The sequence below is a fragment of the Apus apus genome, chromosome 1 (assembly GCF_020740795.1).
Source record: "Apus apus isolate bApuApu2 chromosome 1, bApuApu2.pri.cur, whole genome shotgun sequence".
Lineage (NCBI taxonomy): Eukaryota > Metazoa > Chordata > Aves > Apodiformes > Apodidae > Apus > Apus apus.
The window spans coordinates 69822904-69844427 of record NC_067282.1 but is presented as its reverse complement, the minus strand read 5'-3'; the positions used below and the strand labels follow the sequence as shown (position 1 = coordinate 69844427).

Sequence of the window (21524 nt, the reverse complement as noted above, 5' to 3'; positions counted from 1 at the left end):
GACCAGAGTTCAGTGTACAATTTTTTTTTGTGGCTTGTGATCATGTCCTATAATAATTGAACTTAGGAGTAAGTCCCAGCTCATTACTCTGAAACTGCCTCTCTCTCTGTTATCCCATTTACCAACACTGAAGATGGAAACTCTCCAACTTTTTGTTTTTGATCCTGCCTAATAAAGGAATGTAGGAAATAAATGTCATTGTTAGGCTCCATCTCTTTCCAGTGCCACACGTAGGGAAATTGTGCACGGGAAAGGAGTCCATTGAGACTGGGAGATGAGATGTTTCCTTGCCTGGTGAAACATGATCCAGGATGGAGATCAGGGTGAGGAGACAGATCTGGTCCCTGGTTGTTGAGCTATGTAAGGAGCCACTGTCTCCCAGGGTGTTGTTGGGTGAGTACCTAGAATTAATTTAGACTGATAGCACCACAGGGTAGCACACGCACAGCTGTGAAATTGAAGCCACAGGTCGGCTTGTAGAATTTCCTGTGATTGAAGTAATAATGTCTCCTCTTAATTAATTTAATTCAGATTTAATTTATTGAGGGTTTGCCTTGATTTATTCAATTGCTGAATTGCTCACTCAGATGGCTTGTGTGAAGAGTCACTGTTTGCTTGCAGCCTGGAGAGGCATGCTATCCTGTAATGATCCTGCACAAGTTATTGATGATACCACCCCCATTCTCTCGCTGTGTTCCACTGCTCCAGCAGAAAAAAAACAACAACCAAACAAACAACGAACCAACCAACAAAAAAAAAAGAAACTGAGAAAGAAGGGGTGGATTCACAGGTTCTGCAGTTTGAAGAAGAGAGAGAAATTTCTTAGGACTATTTTTGCACAGGGTTATCAGCACGCCTCTGCACCAGGCCTGCTACAAGTCTACGTGCAGGCAGCCTTACTCCTTGGGGGTGTTATTTGTCCATGTGTAATGTGAGGCTTTTTTTGCATTTGAGATGTGCTTTTGGGATCACAGGCGTGTTTAGATGCCCAGCCTTCCTGAACTTCCTTTACATGGAGCAAGACAGCCAAGCTGTGACACCCAGTGTCTCCCTCACCCTTGCCAGAGAGGTTGGGTTCCCTTTATTTCCCTCAAAGGGGTTTAGTTCTCTTCCCTTACAGCATCCACTCGTGCAGTGTGTGTGCTGGAGCGTGTCTCCCCCTCCTCCATCCCCTTCTCCCTGTCCTTTCCCCCATCCAAAGTCTCCCAGTGCCCTTGTTGTTGTTCGGGAGGAGCCGCTGATCCTCCTCCTCCTCCTGGCTGGGTGCAAGGCCCTGATTTCCATTTCAATAGGAGGCTTTCTGCTGAGGCTTCCCCACCACCCAGGCGGGTGAACAAGGAGGCCACTGTTCCTGGACAGGATGTTCAGCCAGCCTTGACGTCCCTGCCATCCTCAATGGGGCTTTTCAGCCCCTCTGCTGCGCCCGGGGCGCCAGGCTGGTGGGGGGCAGGCTGCTGGACCTGGGCAACATGCCACTCATTTTAAGCAGCCCCAGCCTGTCCCCACTCGGGCTTTATGGTCTGTCAGAGGTTTGTTTGGCTCGCAGCTGGTTTTCATGTGGCGCCGAGGTAATAAAAAAGGGAAGGGTATGGCAAACTGGAGTGGCAGCAAAGGAAGGAGGATGAGGTAGGGTTCTTTGCCAAAGGCTTGAATGTTGAATGAGGGTGAGCATACATCATGCTCAGGCCTCCTGCCTTGTGAGTTCACACTGATGCTTTGGGTCAGAGGCAGACCTGTGCCTCATTCCTGATGTTTTCTTCTTCTAAAAACATATCCTGCTACCTAGATGTCTTCTGTATTGGCATTTGTTTCCAGACATGTATCTGTGGCTCCCCATCTCCAAGATTTAGAGGTAAAGGCAGGACAAGGAAGCAACATCTAATCCCATGCCCTGGGACCTCTGAGCCTGGGCAAACCTAACTCTCGTCCTGTCCTTACCATGCTGTGTGTCTCCATGTAGGACCCCATAGTGAGCTGGCTGAGTTTGAAATGCTGGAGTCTCAAAACTGCAGCTGGATGTGGATGGGGGCTGAGAGTCCTCCCTGGCAAATATTTTTAGAATTCACCCTACAGATGATGGTGGTGCATGTGTCACAAAGGATTGCACTTTGCACAGGACGTTTCTCTCCTAGCAAGGTGTGGGGAGAACCTGGCTACTTCTCCTGCTGTCTTAAGCTCCTAGGGCCTTTTGGTGGCACAAGGAGTCCTGAATGCAAAACCACAAAGAGGCTCCCAGCATTGGGATGTACCAGGGTAGTTGTAAGAGCTGCATTTCTGAACCATTTTCCTGTTTTATTTTTTTTCTTTGTGGGCAAAGGCACTCCAGGATTGTTTGTGTTTTTACCCAAATAGTGTCACACCGATGACATTTAAATTCTGCAGAACAGGCACAGAAGGGGCAGTAGCAAGAGCAGGCTTCCCTCTTTGCTGCTGTAGGAAGAGCCAGCTGGAGCGTGGGGACAGTGATGAGGCCAGGCAGACCTTTGCCAAGGCTGGCAGCAAACAAAGCCCACTAAAACTGGTTTCAATGTGTTAAATCACTAGCTCGCAGAAGACAATGAGGAAACTTTCTCATGTCATGAGTAAAATGCTGATAAAGAAAGGTAATGTTTGCTTCTGACCCCTTCTTAAAGTTTGAATTTAGCTGTGCCTCATTTTCTCTTTCTTATTTTTTCCACCAAGTATTTTTCACTTCTCTGCTGACATCTTCTCTTGTGCTGACCTCTTGCAGTCCTCTTCTCCCCTTGCTAATGGAGGCAGTCATTCAAGTGAGGTATGCCCCTCTGCAGCAAGCCAATGGTGGAGCCTGTGCAGGTGTCTGGAGGTCTTGCCTTTACCCAGTCTCCTTCCAGCCCAGCTCTGGCAGCAGGGTAGGGCTGCTAGTGTGAGGGTGGCACCAAAGCCTGCAAGCAGTATGAGACTTATTCAGGTTGGTTGTAGAGGCCTGGAGTTGATGGGTGCTGACAGTAGCACTGGAAATCCAGCGTTTCCTGTTCTTCAGGTTCTGGGGGTTGATCCCCCTAAGTTGCTCTAATGTACCTGCTGTGGAGCCAGTGCTGTGTGAAGGATGGGCTGTTGTGGTTGCTGGTCCATGACGGTGTCCATGGCTGTGACCAGTTGAGGTCAAGGGGAAGTAGTGGTTTGGTGTTGACAACCTGTGGTTCTCCCCCTGCGAAGCCAACTCGACTGTTTGGCAGAGAAGGGATGGAGCAAGAAGGAAGGCCATCCTGGCACACTGCACGCTGGGGCTGCCAGCTGTGTAACAGCCTTTCCTGATGTGTCAGCTGCCTTGTCACCCTTGTCACATCCTAAACACTAGGCAATGCTGCCTCAGAGGGTGCCAGCCATACACCCCTTCGGTTCCTGGCCAGCCTGTGCCAGGCAAGTGCTTCTCTAGGGGGGTTTTCAGCCAAACCTCTTCTCTTGCAACCCCGGTACCATAGGTTGCTGGTGGTTTGTGAGGTCTCCTGGGCACTGTTGCACTGTAAGGAGTAGTGCTTCTCTGTGCTATCCTCTTTCTGCAAGTTTGTGCCATCAGCTGGTTTTCTGTGAAGGTTTTATCCACTGCCTTGAGAGCAGCATGACATGGAGCACTTCACAGATAGCCAAAGGTGCAGAAGAGACAGATCTGTGGAGGTACCTAGTTTCTAGCTGCTATCCTGGTGTCCACTGACTTCAGTCTTTTTTAGAAGAGCCCTTCTTGCTGTTTGCTGTGAGGAAGAAAAAAAGGAATATAATATAAATGCAATAAAATGTTTACAAATTAACCCTAGTAACAGCACATTTGGAGGAAGCTGAGCATTTGGTGCTGTTGGAAGTTATAGGGGCTGGTGTGCTGTTGAGCTCAGCAATTCAGTGGAGCTATGATAGTTGACAGCCCCTGTGGAGGTACCCGGGGAGTGCCAAGGATGCTTAGAGCCCGCCAGGATCAGACTTCATATTAACCAACTGATGAAACACAAGGGGTCCAGAGGAAAATACATTTCTGAGTCCCACTGGAATTCTTGGGCTCCTGTGACAATTTTCAGTATGGGAACTTTAGGCAGGTTTCAATACAACCAACAGATTGTTGGAATCTTTGTACTTTCATAGAGTGTATAAACTCTGCAGGGGAGGATTTTCTTTACCAGAAAGCTTTTAAATGCTGCATTCCCTCTTACAGAATACATGCTGATGAAGTCTGTGGAACTTGTTCAATCCGAACATATAGAATCTATAGAATCATAGAATGGTTTGAGTTGGAAGCGACCTTAAAGATCACCTAGTTCCAAACCTCCTGCCATGGGCAAGGACACCTCCCACTAGACCAGGTTGCTCAGAGCCCCATCCAAGCTGGCCTTGAACACTTCCAGGGATGGAGCTTGCACATCTTCCCTGGACAACCTGTTCCAGTGTCTCACCACTCTCACAGCAAAGAATTTCTTCCGAATGTCTAACCTAAATGTCCCCTCTTCTGGCTTGAAGCCATCACCCCTCATCCTACTGCTACATGCCCTTGTCAAAAGCCCCTCCTCAGCTTTCTTGTAGACCTTTTTGTACAGAACTGGTGATACACAGCTGAGCTGATCCTTTTTTTTTTTTTTAATACTGGAGGTTGTGGGGAATTCAGGGAGAGAGAAATATAGATGCTTGTGTTACTGTTACATTAATGCCTCAGATGAATAGCTTTCTAAATTGTGACACGTGGGAAATGTTATCTTGTCTTTATTGCACTTAGAGAAGATTGTACTTTCAGTATCACTATTTATTTTTTTTTTCAAAGACCATTCTGCTGGATGTTGGTTATGCAAAATGCTGAGATAACATTACTCTGAGAACCTTCATCACTTCATTTCCAGATTAGGAGTGTTTAGGTATGAGACTGTGATGGCAGTTCACCTTGTTGCACATCAGTTTTATTAACAAATCTGCACATGGTTATTACCTGGATGACTCACAAGTAAAGAAAATGCAGAAATTGCCAAAATAAGCCCCCAAACCCAACAGTATCTCTAAACACTGTATAAACTCCTGTAAATCCAGCCATAAATATGGTCCTGGGAACAGCTCAGCTGCAATCTGATTTCTTAGAACTTTGATTTGGCACTTCACCTGGGAAGGAAGTATCCCTTTATTAGCATGTCCACATAATTCAGCAGGACATATTCACTAGGAAAGGAAATCCTTCCCAAGAAATGCAGGCTCTTCAGCTGTACAATGAAACTCAGGCACTTGAACTCTAGTTATTTTTCTTCCATTTTAAATTATTTTTTAATATATATTTTTTATCACATTTAGATCTGATTTCCTCTGTTCTTTGATTTATTATCTTTTTTTTCTGGTCCGTTTTGGACCCATAAAGAAAAAGGGTCCTGGGAACTGCTTGCTTGACCCCTTCTGCTTTCCTGTGTAACCTGCAGTGACTACCATTGCAAGGGGATGGCAAGGGAAAGACAAACTACTTATGCTCATTAGGGTTTGGTGGGTTTGGTAACAGTGTGCCCCAAGTTTTAGTTTCAGATATGTTTGTCTGAGCAGCCTGGAAAGGAAAGGTGGGTTCTCACCAGCACAGCAGGTGTTATTTCTCCAGCAAACCTTGAGCCCTGGCAGAAGCTGCAACAAGCTGGCTTCTGGCTCATGCTGCCTGCCATGCTGGAGCGGGGACTGGGAATCTCCAGTGGACTAGCACCTCCAAGTATTCATTAGCGGAGTAAATTATTCCAGTAGAAGCCATTTCCCTCCCCAAGGCACCTTCCTGTCTCTTTTGCAGAGAGGATGCTGTGGCAGCAGCCGCCACTGCAGCTCTGCAAGTCTGTGCAGGTAACTTGCAGCAAGTTGCAGAGAAAATGTCTCCTTTCTACAGGGGGTTAATTAGGCAGTGAATCACTTTAATGGAGAGGGCATATTTACTGTGCCATACAGTGGACATCTCTCGAGCTGGGCATGAAGGGGCAGGCACCACAGGGTGTGTAGCAGAGACTGAGCCATCCTGACTTTGCTCCTGGAGACTCGCAAAGGCTGAATTAAATGCAACACTTGTAGCCTGGTCGTAGGCTCTGCCACCAGAACCATGCAGGACCTCCAGAGATGTGAGTGCTCTGGCAGAGTATCCTTGCAGAGTGGGATGTGGTTTGGGCAGTGTGCGTGTGCCTGAGCTGCTGTGTGTGCGTGTGTATTGTGATCCTCTGTCCTGCTAGGTCTGGGTGCATAAGGAAATGTGGTATCAGAAAGCTTGCTCTGATGATATGAATGGGCTCCACATCTCTCTCTGAGCCTGTCTTGGGAGACTGCTAAGCATTTTGTCATCTGTGCTTTAAACTAGCTTGTGAGTAGAGCAGCGGCAATGCTGTGAGGCAGGAAGAGAGGACATTGGCTGAACTGGGTCTCGAGCAATATTTTCCTGCTCATTCCTTTGTCATTATTCATGAGGACTTAAAACTGAACAATGAAGTAGGAAACAGATCCTCAAACAAAATGCCATCCACAAAACCAGTAGTAATGGGAAGGAGGAGAGTACGCATAAAGTTAGAGAGTGCAAGGAAGTGGCTGGGCTGGTTTATTCTGTGCCTGAAGCCTGACCAAGCAGCTGGTGAGTGAAATCGTGCACATGCGCACACGTGTGCGCACACACGAACATGGAGTTCTGCATCTGTCAGTGACAGCACAGTAGTGCAGCCTCTGCATGTGAAACGTCGTGTCTGTGATGTGGAGGCAACACCCAAGGACACTTGTGCTTTTAGGGACTGCAAAGGAGAAAATAATTGATCTATATTGCTGGAGGAGCAAAAAGGTTGCAGAAGCAGAGCTAATTGCTTTTTAGGTTTCATGTTTTACATTTTTATTTGCTAAAATTCGCTAGATGCGGAGGAGCTCTGCTTGTTATTTATAAGTGTTGTTACCACCTTGAAATGGAACCTGGAGGCACTTTGATAAATGTGATGAAAGCTTGTCTGGTGTCCCTGCCACTTCTCCAAAGTGCCTTCTGCATTCTCTGCTGAATTGCTGTTTCATCAGTTTGGACAGCAATGTTCCTCAGCGAATTGCAGTAGAAGTCTAGTTGCATCACCTCGTGCTACTAGAAATGGAGCAGGAGGGAGTGAGTGCCACGCATGTCCTGGATGTGCTAGGCACAGCAGGTAGGAGACAGCCCTACTGAGCCCCACTCGCTCTTCCATCTGGGTAGTTTGGTGGGATAAAGACTCCTTGTTCAATGTTGATATGTGCACACATTTTTTTTTGGCCCTGTATTGACAGCTAGGAATGACACACTCCCATTTGAATCTGCTGTGCCAGAGAGCAGAAATTAAGTTGTTCCAGCATGAGCCTTCCTTCCCATCATCCCAATGCCTATGGTGGGGCAGGCAACTGGTGTGTTGTACTTGGGACTGTCCTCACAGCTGAGTGCAGGTGACTTTTAAAGGGCTCAATGTGTGCACTCCCCCAGGATCAGAGAAGACCAAAGCACTGACATTGAAAAATCTAGTGACCAAAACACAAAGGGAGAAAGTTTGTTTAACAGAAACCCACAAAATGAATAAATAATAAAAAAAAATAGATCAACAACAAAACAAGCCCTCAAAACCTTGCCTCCTCCTTTGGGCAGCGGGAGTTGCTCTTGGCTGATCTTGCTAAGCACAAGCTGCACTTGTGCTGAAGCAAGTGCCTGTCAGGATGTTGAGGCAATGAAAAGATTGTCCTGTGAAGGGAAGTTAGGAGACCCTGGAATGTTCAGCCTGAGTAAAATGGTAGGCAGAGTATAAGTGGTCTCTGTAAATATGTCAGCAGGTAAACAGTGTGATGGGGAAAGAACTTGTTAAGGCTAAGGGAAGATGCTGGCAACAGTACAGGCTCCTATAAATCACTTGTGGTACTCTAGTCTGGGAATTAAAGGGAAAGTGTGAACTGTTAGGTCAGAGATGTTTGGGAAGAGCCTTTTGAGCAGAGTAATAGGAGTGAAACACCTGTGCAGTCTGTAAGATGAGTCTCAATCTGTCTGTGACAGGGATTATGTGACTGGGCCAGTCTCAGTGTGCTAATAGAGGCTGCCCTATGCTGCTGCCTATGCTCCTAGTGCCACATTAACCATGCAGGCTCTGTGTATGAGATGCGCCTAAGTAGAAATCACAGATGAAACTTTAAAGTGGTTTGCAACTTCAAACTCATTTATTGTGTTGTGGATTTTTTTTCCCTTTTATTTTTTCTTTCTGGTTTTGTGGTGTGTTTTATTTTGGTGGGTTTTTATTATTATTATTATTATTATTATTATTATTATTATTATTATTATTATTATTATTATTATTATTATTATTATTATTATTATTATTATTATTTTGTTGTTTTTATTGTTGTTTGGTTTTTTGTTTGTTTGGGGATTTGTTGTTGTTGGTTTTGGTTTGGTTGTTGTTTTTTTTCCTGGCTCCTTTCAGGGTGTCCTTCTGGCCTGAATATGCCTCAGCAGCATTTCACCCATTGCCCAGGTTTCCCCTTCTCGAGCCTTCTCGAGCCGTCTTACTTTTGTGCAAGCTGTTTCCACCAATACATAGCACAGCACAGCACTTTTAGGGGCTGAAAGCTGTTTACCAGCTAAGAGGGCAAAAGTACAAAACTATTTTCAGCACCATGACCTACCTCATCCAATTAGATTGTGTCTGGCAATCCTATTTGGTGGCGATGGGGTCACGTAACCTCAAACAGTTTCTGCTCTTTGCCTTCACCTCCTGCTCTCGTGCCTACACAGCGGCTGGGTTGTGGTGCCCGTGCTCTAATGTCTGCCCTCTGAAGGGGAGAAGGGCAGTGTGGGGTTTCTGGCTGGAGCTCCTGCTCCCCATCAGGAGGTTGCCCCCTTCTCTCTCCTCTAATGTCCTACGGAACGGTGTCCTTGTGCCATGACGTGAGGTTGCTCTCTGCCCTGGTGGAGTCAGGCATGGGTGTATTTAGTTCGGACTTTCTGCTCACCGAGGCTCTGTTATCCAGGTTTTTGCCTTGCTGAGAAGCAGGGGGAATTGCAAAGTGAGTGGACATTGAGGAGTGTCCACTGGGCAGCATGAAGGACCAGCATTAGGCTCCACACATTGGGTTACTGACCTTCCTGAAGAACTTGGATGCTTACCAAGGAATTACTGACACTTTGACCCTGAATTCCAGCTCATCCTGTGCTGGATTCAGAACCGTAGTGCCAGAAGCCTAAGCATGCATGCATTATATAGACATCATGGGAGCTGATCCCTGGCTGCTTGGTGGCTGCAGGAGTGATCCAGCACAACTCCTGTGTGACTGGGAGCGGGGAATGGGGTGAGGGCCATGGCCAGGAATGAGCCTGATGGTGTGGGCTTGCTCAGAGAAGCAGCTGGCATTGCAGCCTAGTTGGCAGCCTCAGCCTAAACCTGGGCTTGTATCTAGGGTTTTGCTGGGGAGTAGCACCTCAGCATGCCACTGCAGGACTTCCATTCTCACCTGCATTTCCACATCCTAATGGTAATTTGTATCCTGGAACAGGAAGGGCAGGTTATGTAGTTAAGTCAGGTAAGGAAAGGGGCATCAATGATCTCTTATACAGTTCACTTCAAATTTTTACAGTATTTAGAAGCCTTGAAAAACCTATTGCCTGAATGAAGTCAAGAATGGAAAGGGCTGTTTAGCCCAAACTGACTTTCAGACAGGATTTGAGGCTTCAGGTTCTTCTTGCTGGTGTAAGTAAACACTGAGACCTGCATGATTCATTTTTTGCTCAGTCTCACTTGGAAGGAAGGACTGTGAAGATGCACACTCTGCTATACTCTTGTAGCTTTGTACCTCACAGGCCAATTTCAGCCCTGTTTGACGAGTCTCCAAAATACTCCATTTGCCAGAATTCATCAAAATATACAAGTAGATTAGATTAAGCAAGGAAGGCAAGTTTATATCCCACTGTGGTAAAGGATGCTTATAATGTGAATTTAGGTAAATTATGTGGTATAAGAAAACCCAAGCCAGCAGGTTGCAGGAATCTAGGCTTCAGCCCTGTTATTCAGGGATTCCTTAAGTATTTGGGAGTGGTGATGTATAAAGGTCCCTCTCTGAGCTTGTACAGGACTAAGCAGCAATGTTGCTGTCTTTTGTAGGTAGCAGTTATAGCTCAGCTCAGCTGAGGCTTTTCCTGGCTTTGATTGCTGCGAATTTCAGTCCTTTGACTGACGGAAAGTACCCTGTGTGCTGAGCTGGGCCTCACATGCCTGCCTTCTCTCTCAAAGATGAACAACTGTGGGCTATACCCCTGGGAAGCCCCTGTGGCAGTGAGAGATCCTCCCCTCTCCTTTGAGGGGTAACATGAGGTGCTCCCCCTGGCCCCGGCACAGGTCCTGCAGGTGCTGCTCAGCCCCTACCATGGATTGGTGCTGCTTGTGACTTGTGCCTGTAGTTAATGAAGCCATCCCTTTTTTCCAAGGCATGAAACTTTGCATGGTAGAGGCATATTCTCTGGTGGAGTGACAAGGCTGTCTGAGGATAAGGTGCTATCAGGGATGAAAGACTTGTGCATTTTCCTAGCTAAAACATAAACTAGAGCTTGTGCTGTGTCACTAGAACCAGTGTCGACTTGGGCACAGGACTTTTATTGCCATGGGTGCTGGACTGGGCTGAGCATGAGTCTCGATGTTGTCTTGCCTGCCTAGCAATGCTTTAAAACAGTTGGCAAGTGTTGTCAGAAACCAGTGCATGCAGTACCTTGCACTGCTTTGGACAGCCCTTTTCATCATGGGCCATTGCAGATGCTGAGTTAAGCCTCCTGGCAAGAAATCCGGGAGGCTGGTCAAGGGTGCTGCAAGCTGGGGGAAAGTGTGTAGTCACACAGAAGCACAGAATCTTAGGGGTTGGAAGGGACCTCGAAAAGTCATCTAGTCCAACCCCTCTGCCAGAGCAGGGTCACCTAGAGCACATCACACAGGAACGTGTCCGGGCGGGTTTTGAATGTCTCCAGCGAAGGAGACTCCACAACCTCTCTGGGCAGCCTGTTCCAGGGCTCTGTCACTCTCACAGTAAAGAAGTTCTTCCTGATATGTATGTGGAACCTCCTGTGTTCCAGTTTGCACCCATCGCCCCTTGTCCTATCACTAGACATCACTGAAAAAAGCCTGGCTCCATCCCCCTGACACTCACCCTTAACATATTTGTAAACATTGATGAGGTCGCCCCTCAGTCTCCTCCAAGCTGAAGAGACCCAGCTCCCTCAGCCTTTCCTCATAAGGGAGATGTTCCACTCCCTTCACCATCTTTGTGGCTCTGTCCTGGACTCTTTCAAGCATTCCCTGTCCTTCTGGAACTGAGGGGCCCAGAACTGGACACAATACTCCAGATGCGGCCTCACCAATGCAGAATAAAGAGGTAGGAGAACCTCCCCTGACCTACTAACCACACCCTTTCTAATACACCCCAGGTTGCCATTGGCCTTCTTGGCCACAAGGGCACATTGCTGGCTCATGGGCATCCTCCTGTCCACCAGGACCCCCAGGTCCCTTTCTCCTACACTGCTCTCCAGCAGGTCAGCCCCCAACCTGTACTGGTACATGGGGTTGTTCTTCCCCAGATGCAAGACTCTACTCTTGCCCTTGTTGAATTTCATCAAGTTTCTCCCCACCCAACTGTCCAACCTGTCTAGGTCTCTCTGAATGGCAGCACAGCCTTCTGGTGTGTCAGCCACTCCTCCCAGTTTAGTGTCATCAGCAAACTTGCAGAGGGCACACTCTGTTCTCTCATCCAGGTTGCTGATGAAAATATTGAATAGTACCAGACCCAGTACCAACCCCTGAGGGACTCCACTAGTCACAGACCTCCAACTAGGTTTTGTCCCATTAACCACAGCTCTGACTTCTTCCTTTCAACCAGTTCATGATCCGCCTCACTTCCTGACCATCAAGATCACACTTCCTCAGTTTATCTACGAGGATGCTGTGGGAGATAGTGCCAAATGCTTTACTAAAATCAAGATAAACCACATCTACTGCCCTACGATCATCTATCCACCTAGTTACTTCCTCATAGAAGGCTATGAGGTTGGTCAAACATGACTTCCCCTTGGTAAAGGGGACTCCACACTTGTGGAGTAGCAGGGTGGGTAAAGCAGGGGCAGACTCCTGGCAGTTTCCCTCTTGTTGCAGCATTCAGACCACTAGCATTCTTTACATGTTGGCTTGACCACTTCAAGCTGCAGTTTCCTCCTCAGCTTCTCCTATGGTCCACGCAGCAGCTGCTGCTGCAAGGGAAGGAAGCACTTTTCCTGCCACGCTAATATCCAGTGTTGCAAAATCAGGCTGGAGTTTCTCTCTTTGTCCCCCACCCCAATATCCTTGTTCCTCTGTGTATTTGCTGGAGTGGTGTGAGCTTTCCTGAAGATATTTGGCAGTGGCATGTGATTTATCATGGTCTCTTTCTCCTGCTGTCTCATAAAGTAAAACTTTTTTCTTGTTTTGGTGTTGGCAACAGCAGGGACATTGGATTTGGATCCAGTACAAGGATGAGCAGCCAGCATAAATCTGGGTTGGGTTTTTGGAGTAAATAATACACCCAATTCATCTCACTGTGACATTTGCACTGGGTGTCTTAGAAACCAGAGCCTCAGTTAGGAGGCTGGAGATGAAAGGAACTTTCCAGTCTGAGTGCTGGCATCCCTGGAGGGATTTCCTTCTAGGCCTTCTCAGTTTACCTGGACAACACTCATAACCTTAGACTTTCTTGCATATGTTTAATCTCATGTTTCAGACTCTTTGTCAGTCATCTGTAGAGTCAGGAGGGCATGTCTCCCTCTGATCAGCACGGCAGGATCTACTGTAATGGAGTTGTTTTTTTCTGCCCTCTGTACTTTGGGGCATGCTCCACTCTTTCAAATCTCTGTGCATTTTTGCCCAATAAATTCTTCCTGATGGTGAAGATGCACAGCAGAGCTTTGCAAAGGTGTCAGTGGAGTGCTTCCTACAAGGAGGACATCAAGGTGCTGGTGTGAGGCCAGAGAAAGGCAACAAAGCTGGTGAAGGGTCTAGAACACAATTCTTATGAAGAGCAGCTGAGAGACCTGTAGTTATTTAGCCTGGAGAAGAGGAGGCTGGGAGGCGAGGCCTTATTGATCTGTACAACTACCTGAAAGGAGTGGGGTTGGTCTCTTTTCCCAAGGAACAAGTGATCAAGAGGATCAAGATCAAGAGGAAGTGGCCTCAAGTTGTACCAGGGGAGGTTTAGATTGGAGAGAAGGAAGAATTTCTTCACTGAAAGGGTTGTTAGGCATTGGAACAGGCTGCCCAGGGAAGTGGTAGAGTCACCATCCCTGAAGATGTTTAAAATATGTGCTTAGGGACATGGTTCAGTGGTGGACTTGGCAGTCTGCTAGTTTAATGGCTGGACTTGCTGGTCCTAAAGGTCTTTTCCAACTAAAACAATTATATGATTCTGTGATTCATCTACCTTCCTGGGCACTCTGTAATTACAGTTTTGTGTTGTCTTGTGTCAGGGGCACAGGGCATCAGAAGGATGGTGAAGATACTATTTGTGGGCCCTTTCCACCTCAAAATGCCCATTGCCAGACTGCCAGCAATTGCATGGTGCTGCATTTGCTGACCCTGATGGTCCCTTTCAGTCTTTCTTTCCTAGTGACTGGGATGTGATTAATCTGAGGACTGATGGGGCGCTCACGGTCCATGGGGTGGATCAGACTTCCCCTCCACAGAAACTGCCACTGTGTATCCCTGCTCCAAGCGCAGCCTTTGTGATCTGATCTCTGTTGTGTTTACCCTCCTTCCGTCTCTCTCATATGTATTTTTTCATTCCTCTCGTTTAGCTCTGAATTGTAGGGCTTGGGGTGTAAAAAAAAAAAAAAAAAAATCTATCAATAATCTGGGTTTAGAAACAAACCTCCAGGGTGTTTAATTAGACCCAGTGCAACAGAGGCAGCGAAAAGGCAGGCATGGTGGGTGTGTGCACAGAGAGTTGGTTGTGGGGGAGAAACAAGTGTGCACGTGTGGGTGAGAGAGGGAATAATAGATCTGGTTAAATAGATCCTTTCTATCCGTGCTCCAAATATAATGTTCTTAAATGTGTAGCTCACTAGAAAACAACAATCCCCTTATGAAATATGTGGAAAGGCTTGTACTGAGGAAAGGTCAGCAGCCTGGATTCGCTTGGCTAGCATGGCTGTGGGCTGGGGCAGCAGAGGGTTTCTGCAGGGAAGAGGCATCCTGGCCAACCCTGTCATAGTACAGGAGCTGGGTTTTCCTGCTGGGATTGAGCAAGAAGGCTGATGACTCCCTCCTGGTTTGAAATAGAGACAAAAGGGGATGTACAGGCTGTTGCTTTACAGTAAAGTGTGGGTCTGTTGCTTTACCTAGGCATGAGATGCTGGAAGAGTTGAAGTTGGGGGGGGGCGGGGAGACATAGAATCAGAGAATCACAGAATGGTTCAGGATGGAAAAGGCCTGTAATATCATCTAGTCCAACCTTTATCTTAACTCTGCTAATTTAGTAAGGTGGAAACAAAGTTCTGAGTTTCAATTCCTGTTTTGTCCCTGGCATCCATAACCTCTGCACCTCTTTCTTTCATTAAAAAGTTACCACCTGGGTATCTGAAGGAACTGATTTTATTTTCTTCCTGAACTATTTCAGAGGAGATGAACAGGGAGCCTGAATACGCTAGGAGGAAATTACTTGGTGCTAGTGGAAGCGCCTTTTCTTTTAAAAATTAATTCCTTTTTCATCTTCTCACCTTGTCCAGTTTTGCTACTTGTTTTCTACTTGCCAAAACCAGCTGGGTTCTGCTTCCTCTTTGTTGCTGGCCTCCTCACCTCCCTTCCTTTGCTCCAGAAGCAGGAGCTTTCCCCAGTGGGCAGACAGAGGCCCTCGAGGATATTTGCCATTTTCTAGGCAGAGGCAGGTGTAAATGTGCTGGGTATCCACCACAGTAGATCCTGCAGTGAATAGTTTTCCTCATGTTGCTGCTACAGGATGCTGGTGCTACAGCTCATGCAAAACTATCCTCATTCTCACGTGCCTGGTGCCCATTTAAAAACAAGTGGGTAGAAAAAAACAAGCTTTTTGTTTTCTGACTGAAATCACTTTGACAAGTCACAGACACCACCTCCATGAATGCAACCATTGTGTGCAGCCCCACGATGACTGGCTCTGTTGCTCTGGTTGTACTGCAAACCCTGAGCCAGGGGTTGTGGAAAGCTGGTGGAGGATAATGTGGTGGTGGAGAGCAGGCACAGGACAGTGATCCTTTGCAAATAACCTCACAGCTGTGAGGGTTGCTGAGTGTGAGGTGTAGCTGCTGCTGAGCTTTCTGCTGTCTGACAGAACCCAGTCCTCATGCTTGCTGAAATAGCTGCAATATTGTAGAAAGGTGTTGGCTCATGGAGGTTGCTTTGCAGCCTGTGAAGCTTAGAATTCTGTCTCTTCTCTGAAATACAGGATGCTGAAGTTGGAAGGACTTCTCTTGCCCACCCACAGTTGGCGCAGTGCAGCACGTAGCTTTGCATTAAGGATTTTCAGCTGCATTTTTGCTGTGAGTTTTGATGACTGCACTGCCTTTCTCTTGCTTTCCAGTGATCTCTTGACTGCCTGACTGCACATGGGGCCATTGGATGTGTTAGGACAACACAGGAGAGTGGCTGTTGCGTTGTGCCACAGCAGGTCAATCTGGTTCTCAGCTTTAATTAACGTTCCTGGCAGTGATGACAAGTGGCCCCACAGAAGTGTGAATCTAGTTTAAAGGAGACTAAGAAGCCAAAAAAAAAAAAAAAAAAAGAAAGCCTTCTAATCTGATCATTATGCTCAGGCCAAGGGATCAGCAAAATGATCAAGCAAAGAAGAGAAACAACTTCTGGCTACTAGATTTCCTGCCCTTATCCAGGCCAAGTGCTGAGGGTAACTATTAACGATTGTACCACAGTGAACATCAATCTTGTAACAAGCTTGGATAATACTCTCTGGTGAATTAACAAGGACTGCTGATATCTAAGTGCTTTTCAGTTGCACATTGCCAGGAATAAGTCTCAGTTCTGAGGGGCCTGAGTCTCTCCTCAATCTGAGTTTAATTCCCTCCCATCTGTCGTCTGCATTTCCTGACAATCCTCACCCAAGTAGGGTACAGAGTGTTTTGAGGGAGAAGGCACACTGGACTCTTGGTAGGCTGTAATTTCCCAGAGGGAGGATTTCTGCTCTATGGGGATATCTAGGGTCTGTTGTGGTCTTTGTGCCCTCACATGTACAACCAGTTTCTGCCCCAGCTGAGGCGTCCTAGGAACCTCCACAAAAATAACTCTGCTGGCAGAAAAAAACCCTTCCAAGCTGGTGCATTCTGGAGCACTGGACAAAGGCGGTCTCATTCCCACCATTGCTGGGAATAATGGGGATAATTATCTCATTATTCCTGCAGCCTCCGCAGCTCCCAAAGAAAGACTAACTGGTGTGCAACAATGCCCCTGCTGTAAATAATGCCCTCAGCACATTCTACTGAAGCAGAAAATGGAGGTATAAAGCACTGCCTGCCCCCAGACCGTGCTCAGATTCACCACTTAAATTTTGGTCCACTGAGCTTTAGGTGTTTGCTTTGAAAGAGGGGGAGGGGGACACTCTGTGGGCTTTCTAGAGTTTTATTTATTAATTATATCAAGGATGTGGATGCATGTTATCTTTGCAGCTGCTTGGAGCTGTGCAAGAAGCCTGTGCCATCCCTGTCCTGGATGTGACTGCCAACATCACGGAGTAGACAGGAAGGGGAATGGGAACTTATGTCCTGGTGCTATGCCAGTGAAAAATTAGGGGGTGCCACTAATTCCTCCTGGACCTGTCAAAACACATTTTCATCTATAGGCCTAAAAATCTCCCTGAGAGAGACAAGGCAAGACAGGGAGGTAGGAAAGGGAAGGGCTTTGCTGAGTTCTGTGCAGCCTGGAGAGAATCAAGTGCAGTGACTCAGGATTGTTTGATTTGCCTTGTTTTAAAGGGGTCCCATCAAAAGAAAAATATACTATAACTATATGCAGAGATGTTTCTTTTGTCAGACTTCTGCATGTTTCCCTGATCCATTGCTGGTTTGTGGAGGTTACTGCAGTGCTGGTGATGACTGTGCTGTTATCCAGAGGTGTCTGAAATCCCCCAAGCATGTCTTCCTTCTTTTCTCTGTTATTCATATGAGAAATATCAGGGGCTTGTCTTCCAAGTTTTCCTGGAGGGTTTCTGGGAAGATTAGAATGGTCTTTCATTAAGTGTCTTCATTTTTTTTTCTGAAACTTGCATTGGCTTTCAGGAAAACAAGTTGTTTTTTTTCACACACACATTTGTCAGGAAACTGGTTTAAATAGGTGTTAACAGAAAGCAGAGGGTGAGTTTCAATAGCCCTTCCAGTTTCCTGGCACAGATTTCAGTTCTGTTGCTTGTGATGTTACTGTTTCAGGAGCTAACTGGAGATATATTTGGCAAAAATGAGGAAGCAGAGGCCTAATATTTTCACTGTGTCCTAAAGAAAAGAAAAAAGCAGATGTAAAAAGTGCCATCCATTCGTATACTTTCACCTAAGCCCCAGGCTATTGCAGACTCACAAAAACTAAAATCCAAAGGCCAAAGCACCCTTGTCTTACAGCCCCTCTGGGAGCAAAGCTGTTGCTAGTTGGAACATGATGGTCACCTTTGTCCAGGTAACTGCTGTGCCCTGGCTGGGCTGAGTGCAAGGGCAGAGCAAGATGGTGTGGGTGCTCCTGGAGCAGGGCAGGCTGCAGGGAGCCAAGTCTGGCTCCATCACTTTGTCTCAGGCTCTTCTACAGACTCACTGCAAAACTTTGGTGCCTTGTTTTCCAGCAGGTAAAACAGGGAAGGGTGACAGTCACTTGTGGTGTGGAGAGGCAGTGTGCAAATTAATGGGGTTGTGTTTGTGCCTCTGCAAAGTGCTGGATGGATGTAAAACACTGTAATTCCCCATCCAGTCCCAAACCAAATGCCCTGTGAGGCTGTTCAGAGGAGGGATCCCTCTTCCTTGCAGTCCATCTACAAACCATCCCACTAGCAGCCTCTACTGTTCCCACACTGAGCCAGCATTTCACAGGGCTGTCCTGCCCTGGGCAAGCAGCAGCTTACACAGAGGGTGGACGTTTTTGAAATCCTGGCTGTAACCCTGAGAAGTACAGGCTGCAGCCAAGAAATAAGACTTCTCTGTCTTTGCAATGCCATCTGTCTCCTTTAACTTTCTGTAATCCTTCAGTTGCTGGATTAGAAATTATCGCTGGGCAGAGCTGGACTGAATTGAAGCAGGGTTCTTCCTTTGAGTGACTCAGGAGAGGGAAGAGTTGCTGAAATGTGATGTCTTTTTTCTCCTCCTTGGGGCATCCTGGAGTGGTAAAGTTGGATTTCTGCTTTACATCTCGGTATCTTCTTCCCATGCCGTGTTGAGGTGCAGAGGGGATGGTAAAAGGACCTGTGCAGGGAGGGAAGCCTAATCATGTGTATCTCCTCTGGCCTTGACTTGCTGAACAACATGCTCAATGCTGGTGTGCATGTGGAAGAAGTTCTAGGGCCAGCCCTTGCTCGTGATCAGTCTGAGTCCCCAGAATTGAAGAAAAATATATTTCTTTCCTGTGTCTTTTTACAAGGCCAAATCTTTTGAGGAGGCAATGAACCATCTTGGTTAGAGTACCTGGGGGGACACAACTGGTTCCTCCTGTCAGGGTCTGAGCCAGCAGTATCATATAAGGGTTGGTGCTGCTTGTTACAGGCATTATTTTAGGATGTTTTATTAATGTTGAAATTTGAACCAGGAGAAGGAGCGGTACCAGCAGGAGTAAGGAGCCATTAAAATGTATCTGGGTGAGCAGGGCTGGGCACACACAGAGGCAGCAGGTCTTGGCAGCGAGAAGGGCTCCTTTGGTTATAGTAAATTTTTTGACAGAAGCTGTGCTTCTGGTGGTACGTGTTGCACCACAAGGTGCAACAGGGAAAGGTTGACTGCCCAGAGGGTGCTCCTGGGAGGTGAGGCTGTGTGCAGTTCCCTCTGGGAAGCAGTGCTTTCTTTTGTAAACCATCCCTCTGTGTGTGTGCGTGTTAGTGGTGCTGAGACATCACTCGGTGTCATCCATCCCTGCCTCCCAAAGGAACCTGTGCTACAGAAAGGGAACAGAAAGAGGGCAAAGGAAAGATGAGGAGCAAGGGATTTATAGGAATGCAGGGAGGTGAGGTGGGCAATGCCTACATGATGTACTGCATGCAAAAGTAAGCTTGCTTGACCTTCCATCGCAGCTGGTAGATGCAAGCCAGCACAGGTCTGAAAGCAGGGAGACTGCTTCAATGCAGCACTTGGTATCAGCTGATACACCTTGCCACACTAACCACAGCTATGCAGCTTTATCTGCTCAAAGGATAGTCAGGGCTTCCTTCTGCCTGCAGTACACCAGATAAATGTACCTGTGGCTTCACAACCCCTGATTTTCCCAAAGTGCAGGTCACCCCCAAGTGCATGCTTAAGGGAAGGCTGCTCAGGCTGTTCCCCACATAAGTAAAATAGCTGTAATGTGGGCAAGCTGGTCCCCTCACCTTCAGACCTTCATTTAATGTGCATCTTGCATGTTAGTCTCAGCTTGGCAACTCAACAGTCGTGTTGTGGTTTGAATCTGTTAGGACTTCACACAGGGATGTCAAATTATCACAATGTAACATTGCAATGTGATGATTAGACTTGAATTGTAGCTTTAAAAACAATAGTTAGTCTGCAGCTCCCAACTTCTGCTTCCCTATAGCGTTGAATATTCCCATGTTGTGGACACCTTTGGTGTCCTAGCAGATGGTCTGCAGAGTGCCAGTGTCTGGGAAGTCACTTGTACTGTGGTTGGCAGATTAAGTTGGGATGGGGCAGTTTTGTCCTGAGAAAAAAATCCCCAAGTGGGTAGTTTGGAGAATCTGCAACTGCACCATGGCTGTTCGCACGCAAATCTATATTAATCTGTTCTCCTGGAATCTACTCTTTCTGCAGAGAAGAGCAGATGAAGACTTCTCTGCAGTTTCAGTAGAAACCAGAGGGGCTCTTAGGTTGGCAGAGTGGTTCCTGGTATCCCTGTCTCTCTACTGAAGAAATGTAAATACTGCAAACAGAAATGTGAAGTGTCACTATCCCTTCTCATCCAAGGGCAAGAAAGTGCTTTACAGGCAATTTAAGCTTTACAAAATACCCTTATCAGGTGTGGAAGGAGTTATTTACACATGGGGAAACTGGGACAAAATACCCTGCTCCTGCTTGGTCTATTAATCACTGAAAGAACTGGGGACAGGAGCTGGGACACCAATTCCTAGGCCTGTGTGTTGATCTTGGGTCCCTCCCTTCCTGTCATCCGGGGAGGGACATAGCCCACACAGTATTGCCCTTGGGAGGGCTTTCAGTGTCTGCTTTGGTCAGGAGACTACTTTGCAAAGCCTTCTGCATCAGACACATTGTATCTGACCTTTATTTCTACCTGGTACACTGTTTAACCCTCCGGCCACCATTTCTGGGATGCCACCCTGCAAGACCCATCTGTGTGTGCCTCCCGTTCCCTACACCTCCCTGCTTTCAATCTATGGCAGTGCACGGATTACTTGAATCACAGAAAACCCCCACATTGTCTGGTCTTTTGTTATCTGCTGGTGGCTCTGTGCTCACCTTTCTGGATTGCCTTGCCAGCCGTTGGTGCAAAGAAAACCTGTCCATGGGGGAAGGGAGCAAGCTGTGGGAATGGCCAGCATCTCAGGGACATGTCTGATCCTGCATGTTGTGAATGGGAGCTGATACTCTGTCCTCTGTTCCTCTTCCCTGCAGTGAGCTGACCATCTGCTAACTGTAATGGACTAGAGATTAGCCCTGAGGTTTAAGTTATCAACATAATTAACCTAGATTTCTCCTCTACGGCTGAGGCAATTTTTATTTATCTACTGCTCAGGTGATGATGTGAAATTTGAACGGCTCTCTAGGAACAACAGAAACTGGGACAACTGGAGGGGAAGGCTTTTAAAGTTTGAAATTACCCTGAAGCCCCCAAGGCACAGAGATGAGAGGTGATGAAGCTTGCACAGAGTCATATATGTTCTTAGCTATGAGAATGGTATTGCAGATAAGTCTAATATATTATTAATGCTGCCTGTTCCTTATGTGGAGGGCTTTTCAGCTCTGTGTCTCAAACCAGGCAAGACTCATTAGCTTCATTTTACGGAGATTTGTTCCTGGAATCTGGGCAGAAAGCTAACAAATAGAAAATAATGACATCCCTGCATTTCTGCCCAGTGGGTGTAACACAGAAGACCTATTGTAGGTAATACTCACCTGTAGGACACTTTCTAGCCCCTGCTCTGGGTACAAGGGGTTCAGTGACAGGCTATTGTTAGAAACTGTGGTCATGTACCACCAGGTACTCTTTTCATTCTGGTTTAGTATGCCAGAGCAAATGTGACTCTACATCCACGTGTGGACGGCTTGTTTTGTTGCCATCTCCTTGACAGTAAAAGAATGCAGTTGCCAGGTCAGAGCATCCCTAGCTGACTTCCCCACCCTAGATTTAGCCTATGTTTGTGGT

At 46.9% G+C, this 21524-nt stretch overlaps 1 protein-coding gene across 2 annotated transcripts in view; it reads left to right on the top strand.

Annotated features, from left to right (window-relative positions):
* Window positions 1-21524, top strand: part of IGSF11 (immunoglobulin superfamily member 11) — a 109584-nt gene that overhangs the window by 24166 nt on the left and 63894 nt on the right. Inside the window, exon 1 of one of the 2 annotated variants that reach the window (XM_051608498.1) lies at window positions 15843-15861. The exons of the other annotated variant lie outside the window; for it this stretch is intronic. The gene's annotated coding sequence lies outside the window, so the exon portion shown is untranslated. Of the gene's footprint in view, window positions 1-15842; window positions 15862-21524 lie in introns of those variants that run through there. 2 annotated transcript variants of the gene reach the window in all.